This window comes from Ursus arctos, unplaced genomic scaffold, assembly GCF_023065955.2.
Source record: "Ursus arctos isolate Adak ecotype North America unplaced genomic scaffold, UrsArc2.0 scaffold_10, whole genome shotgun sequence".
Taxonomy (NCBI): Eukaryota; Metazoa; Chordata; class Mammalia; order Carnivora; family Ursidae; genus Ursus; species Ursus arctos.
This window is the reverse complement of record NW_026622764.1, coordinates 26,460,453-26,476,070: the sequence shown is the minus strand read 5'-3', so window position 1 is coordinate 26,476,070 and position 15,618 is coordinate 26,460,453. Positions and strand designations below refer to the sequence as shown.

The 15,618-nt window shown below is 37.2% G+C and overlaps 1 long non-coding RNA gene across 2 annotated transcripts in view; it reads left to right on the top strand.

The window, feature by feature from the left end:
- Nucleotides 1-15,618, top strand: part of LOC113251072 (uncharacterized) — a 185,978-nt gene that overhangs the window by 96,135 nt on the left and 74,225 nt on the right. Inside the window, exon 2 of one of the 2 annotated variants that reach the window (XR_008957750.1) lies at nt 8,104-8,232. The exons of the other annotated variant lie outside the window; for it this stretch is intronic. This is a non-coding gene — a long non-coding RNA (uncharacterized LOC113251072). The remainder of the gene's footprint in view (nt 1-8,103; nt 8,233-15,618) is intronic. 2 annotated transcript variants of the gene reach the window in all.

Sequence of the window (15,618 nt, the reverse complement as noted above, 5' to 3'; positions counted from 1 at the left end):
ATTATCAGACCACAATGCTTTGAAACTGGAACTCAATCACAAGGAAAAATTTGGAAGAAACTCCAACACTTGGAAACTAAGAATCATCCTGTTCAAGAATGATTGGGTAAACCAGGAAATTAAAAATCAGATTAAACAATTTTTGGAGACCAATGAATGAGAATGAAAACACATCGGTCCAAAACCTATGGGACACTGCAAAGATGGTCCTAAGAGGAAAATACATAGCCATCCAAGCCTCACTCAAAAGAATAGAAAAATCTAAAATGCAGTTTTTATATTCTCACCTCAAGAAGCTGGAGCTGGAACAGAACAGGCCTAACCCATGCATGAGAAGGCAGGTGATCAAGATTAGAGCAGAGATCAATAAATTAGAAACCATGAGCACAGTAGAGCAGATCAATAGAACTAGAAGCTGGTTCTTTGAAAGAATAAATAAGATTGATAAGCCACTGGCCAGACTTATTCAAAAGAATAGAGAAAGGACCCAAATTAATAAAATTATGAATGAAAAGGGAGAGATCACAACCAACACCAATGAAATAGGAAGGATCATTAGAAACTTTTATCAACAGCTTTATGCCAATAAATTAAACAACCTGGAAGAAATGGATGCCTTCCTGGAAACCTATAAACTACCAAGACTGAAACAGGAAGAAATTGATTATTTAAACAGACCGATTAATTATGAAGAGATTGAAGCTGTGATCAAAAACTTCCCAAAAACAAGAGTGCAGGGCCTGATGGATTCTCCGGGGAATTTTACCAAACATTAAAGAAGAAATAATACCTATTCTCCTGAAGCTGTTTCAAAAAATAGAAATAGAAGGAAAACTACCAAACTCATTCTATGAGGCCAGTATTACCTTGATCCCCAAACCAGGCAAAGACCCCATCAAAAAGGAGAATTACAGACCGATATCCCTGATGAATATGGACTTTGCCAAAATTCTCAACAAGGTCCTAGCTAATATGATCCAACAGTACATTAAAAGGATTATCCATCATGACCAAGTGGGATTCATCCCTGGGATGCAAGGGTGGTTCCACATTCGCAAATCGATCAGCGTGATAGATCATATCAACAAGAAAAGACTCAGGAACCATATGATCCTCTCAATTGATGCAGAAAAAGCATTTGACAAAATACAGCATCCTTTCCTGATTAAAACCCTTCAGAGTGTAGGGATAGAGGGTACATTCCTCAATCTCATAAAAACCATCTATGAAAAGCCTACAGCAAGTATCATTCTCAATGGGGAAAAGCTGGAAGCCTTTCCCTTAAGATCAGGAACACGACAAGGATGCCCACTCTCGCCATTATTATTCAACATAGTACTAGAAGTCCTCGCAACAGCAATCAGACGACAAAAAGGGATAGAAAGTATCCAAATCGGCAAAGAAGAAGTCAAACTGTCTCTCTTCGCAGATGACATGATACTCTATTTTTTTCTTTTTCTAAAGTCTTGGAGATCTATATATTTACTACTTCTAAAGTTTGTAATTCAAGAATTGTGATGAAGGGTGGGAGCATGAGGATATGTGTGGTTTATCATCTCCTCTCCTCTGAAATATAGAACAAGGGAAAACTTACATTTACGATTAAAATCATTAAAGTCGCCAAATGGACAGTCACCAAGAATTTCAGCCAGACACTGAGTATATGAGATGAGGCTAGGGAAAAGCACTTGAGGCCCACATGCTAATTAGATGCCATCAGTCAGGTGACAGCAACAGGTGGAGCCATCTCAGCAGTGGTGTTCATACCTCAGGTGGGATGGCTTATCAACGTGGCAAGTGGCAGCCCCGTAACTCAGGCTGAGTGTTGGTGGCAGAAGCTGTCATAAGAGATGGCCTCAATATCAGAGAGAGGCAGTCAAGAGAGTGGCTCCAGTGAACTCCTTTTGAAAGGTAAGTTCCATCTGAGAGGGGACAATGCTGTTCCTGCACCAGGGAAGATGGTGATGAGGAGTGACACAGAGCCCAGAACCTGGCATAGTACTTCACAGGTGGAACAAACAAGCTCACACATGAAAACCAAAGAGAAATGAGGCTGTGAAGACCTGTAATTCTGCATTTGGAACTACCCATATTTCCAGCACCTTCTCCTCTCAAAAAAATCGCAAAAAAATCATTTAAATTTCATATCTGCAGAACAAACTAGGAACCAGAAAAACAAAATTAATAAAAATAGATAAAGATTTATCTTTGTGGGGGTTTTGTAGAAGCTTATTAGTTATCTTTCTGCCTACCCTTGATTTCTTGTTAATTTAAATTGATGCAGGAGCCTGTTGGACATTCAAATATAGCATCAGGTTATGTCTTGTTTGGAGGGCATTGGGGGTTTTATAACTTCTTCTTAAAATGAATTTACCAGTGTGTTATAGATAGATAGCTGGAGACAGCAGATCTTTCTGCAAAGGGGCAGGTTACCAAGCATGGAAATAGAAAGAACAAATTTTACTTTTATGGAAAGAGAGGAAAAGCAGCTGGGTACATGGCCAAATGTGAGTGACGATCTGTATATTACCACCCAGTAGGGGAAACAAAGGATACTAGCTAAGCTTCCATCAGTTTTTGTAGCCTTCCTTTCATGAGGAGAAGCGGGGAGGGGCAGAGACTGTATCAAAGTGCTTCACTGAGATGACAACAGTGTTGGCTAATGTTCTCATTTGATGGAACCATATGATGATTGGAGCTGATATACTTCCCTCTACCATCCTGGAGTAAGTCTTGAACTTCAAGTACTCAAGCACAGTAAGTAATAGTTACTTATAAAGAAAGAAAAAATAAGGCTCTCTTCAGATTTTGCAAAATCAGGTACCAGAGGGCAATGAGAAACTCAAAGGACAAAATAATAAAAATCCTGTGATTCAAAATATGTGTTAATCTAAATAATAGTTCATGTCCGAAAGCAACAAAGAAGACATTTTTAGATAGGCAAAGACTCAGCACACCATGTCGCTCTGGTGAGAGAATGAAGTTGTTTTTGTGTAAATTTCTGCCTGAAATCACCGAAATGATAAAAAGCAATGAAAATTAATCTTAACTATAATAAATTAAGGAATAGCCTCATTATCAAACCACATAACATCTTACAGAAACAGTGACAACCTGAGCCCAAATGAAATTGGATGTCAAGAACTAATGGTATCTCTCCACAAACAACTCAGATGGCAAATTTCTTTAAACATTAGTAAGAAGACCATTACAGGGTCCTAATCAAGAATTCTTTAACCAAGAACAAATCACACACATATGAAGGAAATGGAAACATAATTATGTAACACTTGCAATTATAGTATATTCTTAGATATTTCTGAAAAAAATTACTTGGAGACGAAGCTCAGTAACTGAAATATTAATTCAAAGGAAAAAGAACTTGTGAATGAAACATCTTTGTATAAAGACCGGTAGTAAGCATTATATCCAACAGGGAATGCACCTTCTTTGCAAAGTGCTCTTACAACATTTGTAAAAGTAATGAACTTATAATAGGCTAAAATAAAAGCATAAGTATATTTTAAAATTTGAAATAATAAAAATCAAATAGGTTGAGTATAATATAATAAAATAGAAGTGAAATTAGAAACAAACAAAAATCTCTAACCACTTGGACATATTGAAATATTTTCTATCTTCAATTTCCTCTCGGCTCCAAAAGACAAAAAAAAATGCAGAACAAGTAACATGATAATATACTACATATAAAAATGTGTCCCATAGATTCAGCTCTACAGAGATAAAAATTTAGAGCAGTAACCATCATAACATTGAACTACAAAGAATGGAACTGAATTAATTAAGGAAGAGAGCCTGGAGATGAAAAATTGCACAAGAAAAATAAAATTTAAAATGCTCTGTGAATGAATAAGTTCTGAGGAGTTAATGTAACATACTGTGACTACAGTTAACACTGTATTGTAGAACTGAAATTTGGTAAGAGAGTAGAACTTAAATCTTCTCACCAAACAAAACAAAATAAAACATGAAGACATATGTGGTGATGGATGTGTTAATTAAAAAGATTGGGGGGATCCTTTCACAATTGTGTATATATATATATATCTCAAATCACTACGATGCCTGCTTTAAATATCTTAATTTTATATGCCAATTATACCTCAATAAAGCTGATTTTTTTTAAAGCGCTAAAAATTATTGTAATAGAAATGAGTTTTGGCTGGGGTACAATCAGAGATGGTGAGACAGAGAGAACCCAGATATGAGAGGTTTACACGCTTGGAAAGTGACTGCTTCCGCATCCTGAATAGTAAAGGAAGGCTGGGAACGGCTGGGAAGGATAGGCTGAACAAATCTGTCCTGGGAATGAAATCAAATTCATTCCATGGCAAAGAGTAGATTAAGGATGATATCTTCTGACCCACATGATTTTTTTCAAAGGTAGCCACAATTAAATAAAGAGAGAAGTACAGCATCTAGAAAAGAACTTTGTATGCAGTAATTAATATATGGAACTGACTAGAAAGCAAAAGAACAGAAGCCTCACAGGCACTTAAGGGAAAGGTACGAACTTGGGCAAAATAAAAACAATCTTTCACTGTTTAAGTCTTAAAATAATCTTGGGGCCTACCAGTTGTCTGTTCAGGAAGACTTCATAATTGCCAAAGACTAGCAATTGCTCTGTTTCTCTCAAGTATTTCCAAATGGTGTTTCATTTCTTTTCTTTTCTTCCCCTCATAAAGTTATCTATCTGCGAAGCAAGAAACGGTCCTTTCGGTACATAGGTCACTAGACCCACAAGGAACCTCATGCCAGGTCTGACGGAGAGAACTGCCACTCATTTAGAGACCCTAGACTTTGAGATGGGCATTTTGGTTGTTTCCCTGGCGGAGAGGTAGAGGTGTGCTCTGCCTGGAAAGGAAGGTACCACTGGGAGCTCCCAAGGGAGGCTGGGGTGCTGCAGCTTAGTTGTTCACCAAGTTTCCTTTGATCTGGCGCATGGAGCTCAGCTGTCCTTCCCAGACTCCTGGCAGTCACAGGTGGCTGTGTGAATGGGTTCCTGCACACAGAATGTGGACAGAAAGACTGACATGGAACATCTCATATGGATGTTACTCCAAAGGCTTTTTTTTTGCCTTTTGCTAGACAAGAGACTAGCTTCATTGGAAGCCCTGGGTTAAAAATGTCAGAGTCGCAAGCTGGAAGGAGCATGGGTACTTGGATCACAAATGAGAGAAGAGCCATCACTGGTCAGAAACATTTGGTTTGTACCGAAACAAAATAAACTCATTTATATTTGAAGCATTGTGTCTGGAGGTTGCTTCTTGCAGAAACCAGTGTTCGCTTTTCAATATATGGTACATAACGTTTATTCTTTCCACTATTATTAGAATTTATACATTTTTTTCCCTATATAAGTAACTTACACTGTACTGTCCTTGGTCCAAATATCTGATTATTTTCTTAGGGATTCTAGACAGGAATTTGCTGCATAAAAATGTAGAATCTTTTAAAAGATTTGGTAAATATTGCCAAAATTCTCTCTAGAAAGATTGTGCCTATTTTATAATTACACCAGAAATGAAAAAGAGTTCAAAATTTTCCGGATTAATATTCTATGTTTCTACTGATTTGTGATGAAAAAAAAAATATATATATGTATATTTTTTTCTTCTAATACAATACATGGTCTGCTTCAGGGCAATGAATTCTGATTTCTGCATACTCTAGACACAGATCCCAGTATTTACTCTGAAGTCTCATTGTGTCTTAGTAATTAGTGATATGAACTCTCACTTTTTTTCAGTGCCTGTCTGTTTCTACCCACATGTTTATTGATGACCTTTAGAAACCCTCTGTTAGGATCCTTAAAAAGTTCCATCCGTAATATTATGTGAGATGCAGTCATCTAATAAATATTTTTAGGAAATTCAATACTATTTACAATACTTTGCATTTCTAACCAGAAAGACATTTTTATGTTTGTTTTGTTAATATACCTTAGCAAAAATTTGTACTTTTTTTCATGTACACATGTACACTTGCTATTTAAATTTAAGCCAAACTATTTTATTATTTATATTGCAAGTATGAGTGGAATGTATGAAATCTTACGGGGAAACCATGAGTTTTAAAAATCAGTTTTACTTGGAATCATTTTCTCTATAAATGATTTTGCTTTTTTTTCCCCCCGTAAGTTGATGGGAACTAACAATGACTAAAAATAGAAAAGGCCCATCTGTTCTATTTTTAGGCTGATTAATACAGCTACCTAGTTTAAAAGTAGTAGTTCACTATTAATAGGAACGAACAGTTTCATCACATTTTTACTAGTCAAACGATTGAGTGCTATACCTATATGATGCTACTCTTTATGGCAATTTTTGGAAAGGCAAACTTGTTAGCAAGGGAAAATACAGATTGTGAAGATTCTGGAAATTATGCCAAATATGAAATCATTGCAAAAGTTGGGAATGTTTAGTCCCAAGAAGGGAAGACTTGTTAATAGATGGCACAAAAAGTTATCCTATCAAAGGAATAGATTTTTCAGGTCTCTGGTGTGTATGACAACACTAGGGCCAACAGGTAAAGGTCCAACGATAGAAATTTTGATACAAAGTTCAGTGAAAGCTTTTGACCTCTTGAAATGTTCAGAAGTGAGCAGGGCTATTTTCTGAGGTTCTGAATTTCTGTAGGAGCTAGGCAGGCCATCTGTCAGGGACATGGGGTAAGACATTCTTACATGGGGTCAGAGCCTGGTCTCCAGGTCCCTAGAGTCCCGGCCAGCTGTGATTTTGTCATGTGAGCGTCAGGCAGTGAAGGTGGTCCCTACAGTGAGTGGAACATCATTCCAGCCATCTCAGCAGTCAGTACAGGGCCAACACTGAGTTTATCCTTCTATCTAGTACTCTGTGCTGTGAAAGTTCTGCTTGTGAGAACAACTTCCTATTCCCTGCACCTGTAGCTGAACATTCTAGTTATACAATAAAGAGTTTCCTTCTCATATCCAAATGGTTGTTCCAACAACAACACAATTTCCTTTGTCACGATTAAAGTTATTTTTTTCTTCCTAAGAAAAAAATCTTACCATATTGCTTGTCAATCATTTAAAAATAATCTCTGGCTCTAAATACAGAACGTTAAAAAATGTGAAATCCAGAATAAAAATCATTAGAATAATAGCTCTTTATAATTCAGGGCATTTATTACATCTAGTCTCTTATACCATAATAGCTTATTTAAAAAGCAGTCTTATGAGACCATCTCTTCTGTATCTAAACTTGTGAATTTAGCTTGATTAACTTTACAAGATTGTCCTCAAATGTAGAAGAATTATCATGGGACATCTGGAATACTGAAATTGGCTCAGGGATGCACCCCCATCACTGGGGTCTGAGGGCCATAACTGGACTAGATAATGTCTTAGGGTCTCTACCAGCTCTATCTATTTGGTAATTTTAGCATTTGGTCACTAGCAAAAGTGTCACTTATACAGGCACTCATCAGTGATGTAAATATTCAGGGTTTTAAATAGGGAGTGGTCATCTGCCCAGGGAGAGTACTGGGGGGGGGGAAGGGGGTTGGCAACTGCTATCTTGCTATGAGCCAGTTTCCTTCTAAGGCCACAGTCTCCTGATAGAGCTCATTAACCCTGAATGCTGCAAAAAGAGATGCATGCAAAGGATTACTGTGCTTTCGTGGTGGAAGAGTCCTTAGAAATCACCTGGTTCAATACTCTCCATGCATCCCTCTTCTCCAGGTGCCTTGCCCAAGATCTTGTATCTGCTTAGGGATAGAACTATAATAAACAAAGTAACTTTAAGAAAAAAATGTACTGTACAAGGATATTATAACTGCTATAACACTGTCTTTATGTCCTAATTTCAAGCACAAATAAAACGAAGTCCTAAAGGAAGTTGCCTCGTAAGACTGGCTGCAGCTTTTTGTTGATGGGAGATGAGCATACTGTTCACCACAAACAAATTCAGTCGCCATATGCTTGCTATACTCACAATGCATCAAAGCAACAGTATAGTGTAGTTACTTTTTAAATTTTTTTTGAAGAAAAAGAACAAAAAAAATATTTTTTAGGACTTTCTTGTTTTTATTTCAGGGATTTTTAAAAGTCACTCTTTTAAGTCCCTGATAGATCTGGAAAACTTTGGATTATGGTACCGTCTTCTTCGTGCTGTACCTTGTGCTGACAGAACATCTTGGTTCCCGTAAGAAGGAGGCTGAGAGCCTGACGGTACCCTGAATGCCTGGACTGTAAGTTTCATATTGCCTGCCCTGGGATGTCTCTGCATCCCTTCTGCCAATCCACTAGGTCTTGTCTTAGTTCACCTTTCCACTATTTTCATTGCTTTCCTGAGAAAATTGGGGAACATGAAGTAAATCAAAATGGGTATGTTCAATCACTCAATGTGAACAGTTTCCTTGGTGTGTAGTTTATTCTGGACATGCTAAAGGTAGAAGGATAAGCAATCTCCTGTAACATATCAATTTCTTTTGATCAGGAGTTCTGAAGGCCAGAATTGTACTGGACTAAAAATGAGACAATGGACAGAGATAGTATTTGGAAGAAAGTATCAGCAGATACTGACGGTGTTTTATATTTAAGGAGGAGAGTAAGATAAGCATATGAAAAGATAACTCTGAGGGGAGGTATTAAATGCAATGACACACAATGAGAGTTGAGGGTAGGGAACCTAACCAAGTTCAGGGGCAGCAGGGAAGGTCAGGGATGAGGAGAAATCAGATTTAGTCACTTGAAGGTCATTGTTAAGAAGTGGGGTCAGATGCTGGATTTTAGGGGGTTGAGGTAGGGACTATGGGGGAATCTGCTTTGTAAAATAGCTGGTAATGAAAGGAAAGGAAGTTTTGAAGCAAAAATCTAGGGAGGTATGTGAAGCCATGAAGGTGTTTTAATTTAATGGGACTGACTCGAGGATATTTATAAGCTATCATAGAAGAGCCACTGGAAAGTGAAATTAAGTGGACAGGAATGTTGGGTCAGTCCATTGATAAAGATTCTGGAGGGGAAAGATTCCAGGTGCAGACACTTGAATAGCCTGGACACTGCTTCCTCGGTGACAGGGTCAACAGGGTAAGGAAGCAAGAATGCAGGAAGGGGCTTATAATCACCTCTGACCTTTTGTGGGATGATGGAAGTGAAGTCACCTGCAGTGAGGTGAGAGCATGTGGGGACAGAGAGCATGAGGGTGTGTGAAGGCTTGGAATGGCCACTGAAAGGACGGGAAGAGGGAGCTTATTCAGAATATACAATCAGAGGGCTACATGGTTTGGGAAGCACAGATGAAAATGCATAATATAAAGTTCTGTTGGAATCATCTGATGATCTATGTAGTTGTGTGTGTGTGTCTGGTTTTTATTGTGAGCTGTCTCAGAAGAGTCACCTACATGACTTAGGAGTCTCTCCAAATTATGGCAGGGAAGAAAATGACGAGGAAGACGCCAAATCTTCGAGGTGGTGTGAACCTCAAAGGAAAATTTGATTTTGAAAGGTTTTAGTTGTTAAAAAGTAAAAGTAAGTATAAGATCCATGAAATAGTAAATCCAGGATTATTATGGTCTCCGTGCTGAAGTTCTCTAATGTAACCTCAGGGAAAAAAATGTAGTCCAAGAAAGGATAAGAAACAAAAATGATGCATAGGTGAAAATGTTGGATCTATGAGGATAACGGAAAAAATAGGAAAAGAAAGACATGAAGAGGAACTCCCGGGTTTGTCAGGCGTCTGTTTCAAACTCAGTTCTGCCAGCTCATGACAGGTACAACTTGGCTAAACTAATCAGATTTCTCATCTACGAAATGGAGATAGTGCAGCAACTACTGTATTTGGCAGTAGTGAGAACTAAATATCGCATGTAGAGTACTTAAAATAGGGCATGGTGCCAAGTATTTTTAAAAATGCTAGCGTTTATTATTAGTTATTATTATTATTATTGATATCTTTTAACTCATCAAAATTAAGAAGCCAAACCTACTGGAAGAAAAGAAAACAGTTCATTATAAAACTAAATTTATATTAGTACTCATAGAAATGTTTCCTTTAATCATCTAAGTAATAGAGTCTTGATACAGAGTCTCTTTCTATTTTCTGAAACTCTAAGCACTGTTTTTGGATAGGCTCAACTCTGGCTATAGGACCAGTAGCTGGCTGTACGTGAATGACCAGCATCAGAATTACCAAGACCCAACCTAGCATTTCAGAGTAGAATCTTCCTTTTGGAAAGGGGAAGGAAGGGGAAGATGTCATGTACAGTATCGATTCTGGAGATGGTTCATTCATCTCAAAGAAATCAGGCTCTCTGCTTCCAGCAAATCTTGGAATATTTTTTTCTTTCACTATTGTCCCTTATTACAAAAGAATGAATGTATCTAGGAGAGGAAATAATATTTATAAATCATTTTCTGTTTAAGTGTAAAGCATTTACTGTGATTTAAAAATATATTTGCTAGAAAAAAATTGTTGCAAAGGTTCATGAAAGTTGAGCCTCAGATTTAGATAAAGAAAAAAGAATGGACTATTCTTGACTCTTTCAACAGTTACAAGTATGCACATTGCTGAAAAGTTAACGTTGTTATTTTAATTCAATGGTAAGAAACTGATGAAATATTTTTATCCTCCATCTGAGTCATGTGCTGCGTTTGCTGCCATGACATGCGGTGCATCTAGAATTAACCCAGCTTGGCATGTCTTATCACCCAGGGATACATTCTTTGCCTAGGAACATTGCGAGAATCTGCTTAATGTGGGAAGAACGTTTTCTTTTAATAATCAATTTATTCACCAGACTTTAAAAATACATATATATTTTTGGATGTCCTCACTCTTGGAACACTGAATGTATCCTCCCACATTTAGCCTATATCCCTACCTCTCAAGTCAATTGTACCATGTGCCAAAATCATTCTCTTTCTCCCCATAACTATATTTCTTTACATGTTGGAAGAGGTCAGCTGAGAAGCTATAAGAAAAATCTTTAAAGACTTTACATTTTCACTTAGAAAAGAGTTTTCCATGTACCTCTAGGGGATTCTTTATCTTATAAAGGCAGATGGCCTTATGATGTGAGTGCATTATCCCCAGAATAGCTACATTCTCCTTGACCATGTATTCTCTTAACAAAAGCAGTAGCACTTACTAACCACCACCAAGTAGCACCACTGGGGTAAGCGCTGCGGTAGAAAGATGAAACATGTTTTTGCTCTCAAGGAACTTACTCTCTGGTTGACCTCCAGTTTGGGGAAGCAGGGAAGCACACAGCAAGTTTTATTACATAAACTGATTAATATTCTTTGAGGAATCATGACAGATCGTCCTCCCACTTCTGACCCCTCATTTTGTAAAATAATTACATGATTTGTAATATTAGGACTGAAAAATATTTTTTGTGTCATTGCTTTCTTGAATTACAAAAGTTCTGTATGAATATATGGTTGTAATAATTCAAGTAATACAAAACAAACAAGCTAAAGAATGAAAGATTTCACCTTCCCTTTCCTTCCATCTCTCTCCAACTGTCCTTGCCCAGAGGTGAAAAGTACTAACATTTTAGGATGTTAGTACTAACATTGGGAACTAACATTGGGAAGATTTATTTTTAAAGAATAAACATCTTAATATTTGTCTTCCCATCTAGGAACATGGGGTTTTTGCTGCATTTGGATCTTTTTTATTATGTTTTCTAATTTCTTGTTGCTAATCCATGGAAAATTTATTTTTTATCTTTTTACTTTAAGCAACATTACCATTTGCTCGTATTTTAAAAATATTTCTAAATTGAATCTCTCTTTATTATAGATGGGTATAAACACCATTCTCACATAATCACATCTTTATTTTCACTATTTATTTCTTCTATTCATTTTCTGTCTTTCACTGTACTTTTTGGGTCCTGAGAACAATGTTGAGTAGCAGTGATGATATTTCAGTCAAGATCTTTTTGGTTGCAAATAACATACATCTAACTTGAATTAATTTAGGTATAAAAGAGGAAATTGGCCTGAAGGACATTCTAAGCCAGAAAGTGAAAGCAGCCAGGACGCATGCTCTTGCTAGTTCGGTTTTTTTGTTTGTTTTTTTAAAGATTTTATTTATTTATTTGACAGAGAGAGACAGCCAGCGAGAGAGGGAACACAAGCAGGGGGAGTGGGAGAGGAAGAAGCAGGCTCACAGCAGAAGAGCCTGACGTGGGGCTTGATCCCAGAAGGCCGGGATCACACTCTGAGCCGAAGGCAGACGGTTAACGACTGAGCCACCAGGTGCCCCTCGCTAGTTTGTTTTTAATTTTCTCTCCATTTGGGCTTCATTTTCTATACCTATTGGTTGTCCCCTTCTTGAGAGGGACCCCAGATACAGAGACTTTCATGTTCCATGTCTTAGAAAGTCTGTCACTAGTTGGAATTCAATTCCTTTGTTCCACTGAAGTCTGGGAAACAAAAACAAAAACAAAATCTAGGAAAGAATGATGATTGGCTTGGCTCAGCTCAGATTTTAACCCTAAACAATGAACTGAGAGTGGTGGCCCCTTTATCCCTACCATGGAGTTGTCTTGCTGTGGGGAGCGGCTCCCCATAGAAGGGGATTATTTTTCCCAGACCAAAGGAACAGTGCTAAGCAGACAAACAGAAGATGTCCACAATAGACTTCCTAATCTTGTTAGTGCCTTTAATGGGATTGTATTTAAAAAATGTTTACCTATGAAGTGTGATATGTGGTAAACGCTATAGTTTCTTGGTAGATACATTTCAAAAGATAATGAATTGTAAAATTTTATGTATGTGATATGTTTTCAGTATTTATATGATCTCCTAGATTATATTTTAAAATCTATTCATATCATTTTAGTATTTAAAGGATTAAAAAATACCCCAAATGTCCCTTGCTTCAATTTTTGCCTCATTGCTTTTTTTTTCTCATTTCTTTTCTCTCTTCCCCACTCTGCACCTGCCATTTGTTTTTGTTTTTTGTTTGTTTTCTACTCCCTATTTCCCTCGAATCTTGACAAGTTATGAGATTTTGGGAAATCAGATCTTAAGATAATTGTTCTGACAGTTCTTGGGGTGGGATTTTGCCAGTGATCCCAAGCAAGAGGCACAAACAATCTCCAACTGTACCAACCACAAGCTCAGTGGCAGGCAGAGATGAGGAAAATGAGGCAGAGTGCATCCTGGACCAGCCCACAGGGACGTGGGGTGGGTGGGGGTGTCACTCTTCTCCCTGCCCTATAAAACTGCAGTCCTGTTTTGGCTCAGAGAGTTACATTTTCTTCAGGTACTGAGAGATGCATCATCTGAATAAAGCCTTTAGCTTCGATATGAGTCTTATATACTACTTCATTTACTTGTAATGGTCAGAGATGCCCTGGAGATGAGTGATCCTTGCATTCCTGGGAACAAATTATCCTTGGCTACAAGTATTATTCCAATCAACAGCTGGACTATATTTTAAATTTTATTTATATTTTATGTCTATTTTTATCAATGGGATTGCACTGGAATTTTTTTTATAATCTTAACCATTTCCATTTGCCATGAAGATGTTGCCAACTTTGAGAAGCCTTCTGTATTTTTCTATTTTCTAAAAACTCTACTTTGATGGTTTTGAAAGACTTGCAAATAAAGCTGTTGGGGTTTGATGCATTTTAAAGTAGAATCTTTCAGATGTCAATGATTTTCCATTTTTATTGGGTCAATCAATTTATTTCATATTTTCCTCACAACTCAACTTGTTTTTTTGAATCTATCGATGGAAAGTTACAGGTAGTAATCTCCTATAATTTATGAAGTTTTGTCCATATCTGCAGTTATGTTGCTTTTCCAGTCTGAAAGCTGTTTTTTTATGTTTTCTGACTTTGATGAGGCAAAAACTTTGTCTGTTGCACTAAATTCCTCAAAGAACAAGCCGTTGTTTTTATTTATCTATTATTGGTCCTCTTATTATATTTTTATTTGATTTATTTGTTTTTTTATCTTAATTATTTCTTTCCCTTTAGGAGTTGAGTCCTTGATCCTTGAAGTGAATGCCTAATTTTTGTCAATCTTTTTTGTGTTGAGTACCACGTTAGCCCTATTCAGAATAGCAGATTTTGATACGTAGTGCTTTTCTAAATAATCTCTAATTTAAAAATTGATATTCTCTGTAGCCCTATTGTAATACTGAAGTGTGTTTTATGTTTCAGAAGATAAGTTTATTCTGAATACTCTTTGCTTTTATTTTCCAACAACTCATATTTTGGCAAGATGTTCAAAACAAGTCTGAATGTAGTTTAAATAATCTGTCTTTCTTCAGCTTTCTAACACTCTATTTGAATTAGCGCTCTATTGCCTTTCCTCCACTTTCCATTTCCCCTCCTGGAACTATTATTACGAGCATGGATGTCTGAATTGAGCCTATCCTCCATTTCTCTCATGTTATTTGACGGCTTGTCTTTTTTTTTTTTTTTTTAAAGAGAGAGAGAGAGGGATGTGGGAGGGGTAGAGGGAGAGAGAGAATCTTAAGGAGACTTCAAGCTCAGCCTGGAGCCTGATGCAGGGCTCCAACTTACAACCCTGCGATGATGACCTGAGCATGCACGCACATGCGTATTGGTAGTATGTACTCTGGAAGGAAGATTCCTAGTCCTTATTTTGTTTCTAAACAGCACACTGCCTTGATTGATTCCCCAGCTCATTCACTCAATTTAGGATTGTCTAGTTCATAAGTAAATAGTTCTACTTGGAGGACAGCTCCTCTGGTCAGTTGAGGGGCTGAGATTTCTGATTCTGCTATTGCTTATGTCTATTTTTATATTTCTTTGGTAATTTCAAAAAAAGTTTTGATAGAGCAAATTCATACACTCGTTTATCTATATTGCTGAATTGAATTGAGCTTGATGTATGATATTTTTCCCTATGAAAAGAAGTATTTCCTTTAGTGATAATGATAATTTCAGCATGTTTTATGTTATGGACTGAATGTTTGTGTTCCTTCAAAATTCATAGGTTGAAGCTCTAGCCCCCGAGGTGTTGGTATTAGGAAGTGTGGTCTTTGGGAGGTAATTAAGTTTAGATGAGGTCATGAAAATGGGGCCTCCATGAGGAGATTAGTATCCTTATAAAATGAGGAAGAGACACTAGAGCTGCTTGCACCACGTGAAGACAGCCATGTATAAACCCTGAGGAGGGCCCTCGCCAGGAACTAAATCTGCCAGCACTGTGATCTTGACTTCCCAGCTTCCAGAACTGTGAGTGATACATATCTGTTGTTTCAACCACCCTGCGTATGGCATTTTGTCACAGCAGTCCTAGAGGACTAAGGCATTCTGATAAAACAAACTTTTTTCCAAACATTTCTTAAGTAGCTTAAATTGCTATAAACATACTTACCCTATATACCACTGGCTGATTCTGTAGGAATCCTAAGGCTGATCTTAATTTCCTTAGACTTCTTTTTACAAGTTATTTAGGCATTAGGCTATACATGAAATGATGAGATGTTGTCTACTTACAAATGAGCCCTAGATCATCAACTGTTTGTGTCGGGCAAGTTGCTAAACTCTCCCAACTTTAACTTGGCCCAAAATTTAGTATGAATATGAATTATCTGGGTATCCTTTTAAGAAGCATATTTTAATCTGTAGGTCTGGGAT